The 9,599-nt window shown below is 36.9% G+C and overlaps 1 pseudogene; it reads right to left on the bottom strand.

Annotated features, from left to right (window-relative positions):
- Positions 1–8,043: 8,043 nt before the first annotated feature.
- Positions 8,044–8,875, bottom strand: LOC126599025 (fruit protein pKIWI502-like; annotated as a pseudogene).
- Positions 8,876–9,599: the final 724 nt, after the last annotated feature.

Genomic DNA, 9,599 nt, shown 5'->3' with positions numbered 1-9,599 from the left:
GGTGCTTTTTGCCAGCCTCATTTTTGCACACTTTTCTACCCTTCTCTCTCTCTCTCTCTCTCTCTCTCTCTCTCTTTCTCTCTCTCTCATTTTCCAGCGTGATGAACATTATATTTGTATGGCAAGTAGTGTTGTTTTGCGCTTATAACAATTTGTTCCATATGGTCACTCCATGCATGCAATTCGAGTTAGATCATTGGTCCCTCCATTTGTCTAAGGGATAATACTTGCATTCCTTTTAGGGATGAGCTTGTTCTCCCTTTGCGAATAACGTTTATTGACCGTACAAATTTTATAATTGGAATTATTCAATTTCACAATCTTCTTTTGACTTCCACCAATACAAAAACTCATTTCAATAAAAAATCATTTAGTCATTCAATATATAAAACAAATTAACGGTGTAAGTACCAAGTAATATATTCATGATGAACTGCAGATTATTTTAAACGTTTGGATGATTAAACGATCTCTGATTCGACTGATTTTTTGTAGGATTAAGCTTCAAATGAAATTAATAAATTGAATGGTTCCGATCTTTGATTTAATTCAGTCAAAATACGCTATTCACAAATGGTAGAATTTATCCTTCTCTAAGTATCAAAAAATCTTACTGCAAAATGTTACAATATTAGCCTCTTTATCTACCCCTAAATATCGTTATAGCCATAATTTTTTTACATGCCACTCTGTGGGCTGGTCTTTTTCTTACTCAAACGCCATATCGATGTCACATGGGATGTTAAAACATAATTTCTTTAGGATAATGTTTGCATTCCCCCCTTGGGATGAGCTCATTCCCTACTTGCAAATAATGTATCTTCACTACATAAATTGCATAGTCGAAACCACTCAATCTTTTAATCTTGGATTGAAGACCATCACTATAAAAACTCATTCGAATCGGAGATTGTTTAGTCTCACTTTTTTTAATATAGTACGAGATCGCATACAACTAAAAATCACCTAAAACAAACGTTCAGGGATTAGGCAATAAGATAAAATTCTTCAACAATTAGAAACGTATCATCACGATTTAGCGGTTATTTTAGCTCTAATTTTGATGATTTTTTGCAATTACATTGCTCGACCGTAGAATAATATAATGAACTAATCCGATCATTAATAAAATATTTACACTAGTGGTTATCTCAAAAATATTAATAGAAGGAGAGATAAACTCTAAGTGTTTGTTGAATCTTTTGTGTTGATGGAATACATACTCTACTAAGCTAATTTCAAGTTTCAACAACCCAACTGTCACACCTTTTTTTTAATATAGTACGCGATTGTTATGCCAAAAATCATCTAATATGATGTGATATAAACTAACACACAAATTAAACCCTCTTTTAGATAATTGTAGTATGCGTAAGTAGGGATCGTTCTAGGCCCGGGATTAGGAGGGACTACTAATCTACTCAAATTAGACTTAATTATACTTAACTAGACTTAAAAATACTAAACTAGACTCTTATGACTCAAAACTGACTCAAACTACTCAAAACTACACAAAACAAATAAATTGACTCAAAACTAACACTAAGGATGACTTTGGACGAAAATTGAACTAAAAAGACTCAAAACATTAAAAAGACACCAATTGGACAGATTCTAACCTAAGAACATGAAATATAAAAGGGGGTTTTGTTTTCGACAAATTTAAAGCTTAAACTAAGTTACTTGCAGAAAACAAACTAATTGCTATGAATTTAGGGTGTTTTAAGGGTGAATGGCTAGCTAGAGGGTCCTTCTCCACACATGACACATATACATACGAATCGATTTCCAGTTATTCTTCCTATAAACCATGAATGACAATGCCCCATATTAACCGTGAACAACACTAATTAACCTTCAGATTTTCCTAAGTTCATTGAATTGGACTCAGCGTCGCAACCAAATTATTCTTATCAAGTTCCCTACATGAACAGCATGATAGAGATACATATCAAAGAGCATTAAGTTCTATGAAAATCATAAGCATTGACAAGGCATTCGTAACTATGAACAACATGATACTCCTGCCAGGAATTCACTTAACACGATCATGACCAGTGACCTCCATTACTTGTAAATATAAGTTCATAACTATTAGGTGAAACTCACTTATATTTTAGCATCAAATTCATGCATGCAAACTAAATAGGCCTCCTTAATCAACATACAAGAATAAGTTCTGAATTAAACAGTTAAGCAAATTGCATTCATGATTCATGAAATCATAATTGAACGTAATCAATTCATATGCAATATATGTTCATGGCTTTGAATTCGCCTCTAGCCAAAATGAGTTTAGTTCCTCATGTTCGCACTTAAACAAAGATAATTTAAATTAAACATTGAAAACAAAAGATAGAATACACCTAAGAATGCTCCAGCAATCCAAAGGTCTTGAATGGTAGGGCACGACAAAGGGTCTCCTCTCATTTATCCTTGCAAAGTTGCAGCACAAGAGGGATTTTCTGTGTATGATGGATGTGTGGTGTTTGGTGCAAAATTGTGGTGAGAGATGGGTAAATTCTTAGTGTTGCGGCAATTGTATTTATAGGGAGAAGGGAAGGCAAGGCATAAGCTGAGAAGGAAAGGAATTAGGACTCCAAATTAGCAAGGATAAAGGACACTTCTCATCAGATTCCAGGGAGAAAAAGGAATAGTCCTTGCAACAGGAAATATAGCTTCTAGAAGGGCTAGGTGCAGCACCAATTTAGGGATAGGGTCTTGGCTTCTAGAAACCTGATATTTAGGTTATTTAATGTGAAATTGATGCCTCATTGCAGCTGGAATTAAAGTAGGATAAGATTAGGATAGGATAAGATAAGATAAGGTTAATTTGGATAAGATAAGGTTGGATAAGGTTGGATAAGATTTTGGATAATGTTCCTTCCTTCTAGCTGATTCCTTATCTTCTTTGTCTTGAATTTATTTTCTTCATCTCTTCGGCATATTCCTAGCCTCTTGAACTTCAAAAATGTCCATCCACCTTGCTCCATTCATATGCTACCATTCTTGGCCCAAAACTACTCCAAATTGCACTTTCTTACCAACTTTGTCGTTTGAACCTAAAAACACATGAAAATAGCTTAAATCACCATAATAAATAGAAACTAGCTATGAAAAAGCAAGAAAACAAGCTAACTAAGTCGCATAAATATGCTCCTATCATAATACAAACTTTTAGAGATTAGGTAACGGGATGAACTCCTTTGAAAGTTAGAAACGTATCACCACGATTTAACGGTTATTTTAACTCCAATTTTGATGATTTTTGCAAGGATGCTAATTGAAGGTCTTTTAACCATTTTAAAATAAATAAATAAAAGGGGAAAATTGAAATTTGGTATTTGCGCTACAAAATTTACAACTATCATCGGCAAACTTACCTAATTTCCTCGGGATCAGTACTAAATATCTTAGGCATGCCCTCAAAATTCCCTATTTTTCCCAAAAAATTAAACTTTTCTCTAGATTAAAGGGTTTGCTCGACAAAATATTGTAAACATTCGTCGGGCAAAAGTCTTTTCCCACCATTTTTAAATAAGGCAGTCATTCCTGTGTAATCTTTGCCCCGACAAATTAGTTAGTTTGCCCAACGAATGTTTTAGGTTAGATATACGTGTCAAATTTTTAAAATCTTTGCCTAATTAACAAACCAATTCATCGAGCAAAGGTGACATGTCTTGATCTAAAATATCCATATGTATACCTGAGTTGAGATGTGTTGGTCGATACCTGAAGAGTGACGTAGCCATAAAGTATAATTGATATGTAAAAGTACGAGTAATTTTGAACTTGAATTAAGTAAAACAGGGGTGCACAATGTGAACGGGTAAGAACCCTTATTACACAATATTAATGTCTTGGAAGGGTAGTTATTAATGCAAAAAGTAAAAGAAGCCTACTTTGACCGTAGCACAACTCATCTAAAATCTGAAGTATCCTTAAGTAGCTCAGTTTCTATGTCTTAAAAGGGGAAAAAAGCAAAGGTGAGTGAGTCTATACAATGAATTTTGGTAAAATCGTTTTCGAAAAGTGTAACCCCTTGCTATATTAATCTTTATGAATTTTAATGGCTTTTGATAATTTAGAGGAAAAACATATTATAGTAAAACAGTTCATAATAATTAATTTACAAGTTTGAAAAATGTGAAAAAAATATGCAAACGTTCGTGATTACATCATTTACGCTTTGACGATAGTACATCATCGTTTGAATTTTTTAAACTCTCAATTTGACGATAGTCACATTGTCGTTTGGATTTTAAGGGTTCTAGGATTTAGAGTTTTAGGGTTTAGGGTATGTTGATACTAATTTAATATAATGTTTTTCATTTGATTATTGAAGTAAAATATATTTCCTTTAACGGATAATGAGTCCGATCATATTACCTGTTAATTTTAACGAGTCGGGTCCTATTAACTGTTAATTTTAACAGGTCAAGTTCGGGTGGGATCAAATTACCGTTCATTATAATGGGTTTGACACCACATGATCCGTTAAGATATCTAGAACGTCACAAAAATGATATACAGACATGACAAATACGACACAATCGCCATGTCTACTTTTGTCCAACGAATTCTTTCGTCAAGCTTGTATTTTGTATTTTTTTTTTACTTTGAATTTATTGCCCAAGACTGTTCTGTCGAGAGAAATATTTTTAAATTTGTTTTTATTTTTGGAAATGCGACGAAATAATTGCGTCGGGCCAATTTGGTTCGTCAGGCCAAGTTGGCCAATGCACTTTACTCGAAGAAATACCTTCATCTGTCAAACCATATTTGCCCGATGAGTTTTAAATATTCGTTAGGCAAAAGTTTGAGTGATGACTTTTGTCTGACTAAAATTGCCCAGCGATTTTTCATCCAGCAAAAAACTAGGCTATGGAACCTTATTTGGCTCGACAAAATAATTTCGTCCGGAAAGGTTTTGTTTTTTTGTCTTTATTTTCAACTATTTGAAGTCAATTAGTGAAATTTTTCTACTTGCCCTTAAATTGTTAACTTATAATTTATACAAGTTTTATAACTCTGCCCATAAGCTCGACCGCTCAAATGAGTTGGCTAAGATGCCGTAGGATAAAGTTCTCCCAAAGTAAAAGCCTCACTTCAACCATGGACATAAAACTACTAGCTTTTTCGAATGAGAGCTCTTTTGGGTTTTGTGATCAGAAAGGAGCTAGCTCGGATCTCGCACATCGAATCAACCCATTTGATGAACAAATTATTTCAAAAGCCATAAATATTGCAGTGAGTTTAGAATAGAGTCTACTTCCATGATTCCATCGTTTTATCTTTCTACTAAAGAAATTAAAGCTTTGCAACTTTTGATTATCTTCTGGTGTTCCCTTGCGAAGGAACCAAAACCAATCCATAATAGAGCACTGCGATTACATCATATAAATTAGCAAAAGGCCACACATTTTGTGTGAGAAACATTTTTTTTTCCTCAAATATTGTTTTTAAAATAGAAGGATAAAGAAAGAGAGTGAGAGAGAACGTGAGCATGTGGAGAAAGGGGAGAGAGTTTACTTTTTTTTTTTGTTATTATTAGAATATGTTAGAATGACATGTAGATGAGGTTTTGAAAAAAAAAGTTAAATTTTGATTGTGTGAAATTACATTTCTGCCCATATTTCTTATTCTTGTTCATCTTTAATTGGAGGGTTATTTCATAGAATTTTGGTTGACAATTAGGATTCTATTACTATGTAGTTTATATAAACAAAAATCCAGAACTAATTTTCTTTTTTCTTTGTTCTACAATGAATCAAGCAATTTGTAGATAAAAAAGTACTCATAAAAGAATTTTGAAGTAAGTAATAAAAAAATGCATGCTTTGGTTCCTTTGTCGTGGACTTAGACGTGGACAAAAATAGTTGAATCTCCAGTACATGTTGTTAGTGGATGAGAGCAATTTAATTACACTAATACTAGAGAGACTAAATTTGTAAACAAAATTTTGGAAACTAAAGGATATGGATATTGATGATTGATTTTGTTGATGCACAAAACCGGAGGTCTTGGAACAACGTAAATCCGACCGTGAATCTACATGTAATGTAAATAACACAAGATGTATCGTGGTTCACCCCAAGGTTTAGGCTACGTCCACACTGATTATTTATTTATTTGAGGGAGAGAGAGCTCTAAGAGTGAGAGCTTTGAGCGAGGAGATGAGCTTTAGGAATTGGCCTCCTCTACTTGTGAAGGTGAGGGGTCCTTTTATAGAATAAGGAATCCTCACTTATTACATATTTGCCCATTCCTTTATCACATAATTACATTTAAGTCCCCCGAGTATTTGTACGAGATCTAAATACGAGGCCCTAAATATGGTATAAACAGTAGTCCCCCAAGTCTTCAGTCAATAGAGTCTTTTGGCTGGAGACTTGAAATTCAGTCCATGTGTGGGCCGAAGTAACTAGATGTTGTCTTAAACTGATGCTCGATGTGAGGTGGTGCTCAATCTGAAATGATGCTCAACTAGAAGTAGCACACGCTGCGAGGCTGCTCGGCTCGTGGCTTATGTTGCCTTGGTTGGCTCGGCTTGTGGCGTTTAAAGGTGAGGGAGTCCCTTTTATAAAATAAGGGCTCACTCCTCAATACATGAATGATGGGCTAGAGTTGATGCTCTCTAATGATGGTGAAGGAGTCCCTTTTATAGAATAAGGGCCCGCTCCTCAATACATAAGTGATGGGTTAGAAGTGATGTTGGCGGCGATGCGGTTGCTCAGCTGGCGGCGATGCTCTCTAATAAAAGTGAGGGAGTCCCTTTTATAGAATAAGGGCTCGCTCCTCAGTACATAGATAATGGGCTAAGTCCCCCAAGTATTTTTTTATGAGGCCTAGTTGAGGCCCAATATATGGTACATAATGTAGTCCCCCAAGTCTTCGGTCAATAGAGTCTGTTGGCTGGAGACTTCAAATTGAATCCATGTATAGGCCGAAGTGGCGGTTGTTCGGAGGCGGTATTTGTATACCTTGCACTGAAGCTTTGTAAGTGAAGTTTTGAAGTTGGAGCTCTATAAATGAAGCTTTTAAAGCAAGAGCTTTTGTAAATGAAGCTTTTGAAGCTGTTTGACTTAAGTGATGCTCATGAATGTTTGATTGACATAAGTGATGCTCATGGATGTTGACATGAGTGATGTTCATGAATGTTTATGTATGATTGATATGAGTGATGCTCATGAATGTTTGTGTATGATTGACATGAGTAATGCTCATGTATAATATGAAGTACTGGGCGTACTTTTGATCACCTGGTTGGTGGCATGAAGGAGAGTACGGGTTGTACATTTCATCACCTGGTTGGTGGCATGAATGGCTAGTTGCCAAATGATATTAAAGTACGGGTTGTACATTTCATCACCTGGTTGGTGGCATGAGTAGCTAGTTGCCAAATGATTTTAGAGTACATGTTGTACATTTCATCACCTGATTGGTGGTAATAGCGGCAGGTTGCTGAATAACTGTGGAGTATTGAGCGTACTTTTAATCACCTGGTTGGTGGTAATAGAGGGCCTGGGTCTTTTGGGCATATGGGCCTTCACCCATGACATTGTAGCCCATTATTTTTGGCTTTTTTTCTTTTTTAATTACCCTCTGATAGGGTTTATACATATTACCCTCTGATGAGGTTTATACAGATGTCTCCGAAAGATAATAAAAATAAATTACATCATTCTGGTGGGGTGTTTATTCCTTGCTTTTACAGTGTCCCCATGTGTCTTCCTTTTGCTTTCTCTTTTGCTTTCTGCTTTTCTCGTAATTTTCTCAGAAAAGTGGGTTTCTTCACAGTTGTGCTGGGGGTGGAGCTGAGTTGGTTGATGATTATCCCGTCACTTCACCCATCATTAGTGGCTGTCTTTTTTCTTTTTATTATTTATTTATTATTTATTTATTGCAGATGGCAGACATCATCATGGAGAATAATAGGAATATTGTAAAGAAAAACTTATCTTCTTTTCCGCGGGAGAGGGAACCACCACATGCATTTGCAGCAGCCACCGCCATTTTCTTTGTTGCTTTTCTTAGTTTTGATTATGCAATGGACGGTTCAGTCATTTGCTTTTGCCCGCATAGAACAGCAGCTGTGGAGAGAGGATTATCAATTTGCTTTGCTCTGGAAAAAGCAGCATGCACATAACTAGTTTGTCCCGTCCAACCATCATATGGTTGTGCTAATACTAGCACAATCTCAACACCTGAAGATTCCCAATCCTTAAATCTATCCTGATACACCATTCTGTCAAGGTTTCTAGCGCCATAAAATAGCTTCACGGCGGATCTCTTACCGACGCAAAACCCCAATTCGATCAGAGATCAGATTGGGCTGATTCCAGATCCTGTGGCGAATATGAGATATGTAAGGTAATTCTCTGGCGGTTCGATCTGATCAATGTCGAAGCTTTTCCCCATAACTTGGCTGAGCTCCACCACGTCCCTTCTCTTGAGCCTGCACAAAAGCTCTGTCGTGGAACCTGCTTCACCAAAAATTAAACATGCCTTTTACGAACACCAACGATGGAGGCGACGCGATGGCCGGAAACGAGGGCTTCGATTCGTTAGGGACGCGAAGCTGGAGGTACTGGTCGGCTCGCATGTGGGACGAAGCGAGGTCGGGGGCGTCGGACAGGTCGACGTGGACGTGGAAGAATGACTCTGCTAATCTTGTGATGCAATGGATGGCTCTATCTCGGAGAGAGGGGTCGGGGACCAGAGCGCGGTGTCTTGGCGTACGATGGCGGCAACGCTGGCAGCGAAGTTTTAGGTGGTGGGGGTTAAAGACTTTGAGAGAGCTACTTGAATCTCTTGGAAATGGCGGGATGAGGGAGGCGGGTGGCGTTGTGTCTGAGAATTGTTCGTTTTCCATCTCCTGCCCCCAATATATGATTGAGCTTCTGGTATCTTTCTTTACAGACTGGAAATTGGTTGGCAGCAGCTAAAACAATAAAGGCAGGAACAGAAGCAGAAGCAGTAGTAAATCTATGAGCCCTTCATCCAACCCGTATAGCTCGATCAACAATGCTTTTTGTATTTTTCTGTCGTACTAGATAGAAAGTAAGATTTCTATAATTTTGCACTGGGAAAGCTTTGGGTTGTTTGGGTTTTTGCAGATTTTGATTTTGTAGATTTTGCAGATTTTGTAGATTCACAGTGGAGGTGAAAAAATGAAAGAGAACCGACACAACTTTTCGTATTGATTCCCACAGACGGCGCCGAATGTTGATGCACAAAATCGGAGGTCTTGGAACAACGTAAATCCGACCGTGAATCTGCATGTAATGTAAATAACACAAGATGTATCGTGGTTCACCCCAAGGTTTGGGCTACGTCCACATTGATTATGTATTTATTTGAGGGAGAGAGAGCTCTGAGAGTGAGAGCTTTGAGAGGGGAGAGGAGCCTTAGGAATTGGCCTCCTTTACTTGTGAAGGTGAGGGGTCCTTTTATAGAATAAGGACTCCTCATTTATTACATATTTGCCCCTTCCTTTATCACATAATTACATTTAAGTCTCCAGAGTATTTGTACAAGATCTAAACACGAGGCCCTAAATATGGTATAAACAGATTTATTAGTTAAGCATTGATCAA

This window comes from Malus sylvestris, chromosome 14 (assembly GCF_916048215.2).
Source record: "Malus sylvestris chromosome 14, drMalSylv7.2, whole genome shotgun sequence".
In the NCBI taxonomy this organism is placed as follows: domain Eukaryota; kingdom Viridiplantae; phylum Streptophyta; class Magnoliopsida; order Rosales; family Rosaceae; genus Malus; species Malus sylvestris.
This window is presented reverse-complemented; position numbering and strand designations above follow the sequence as displayed.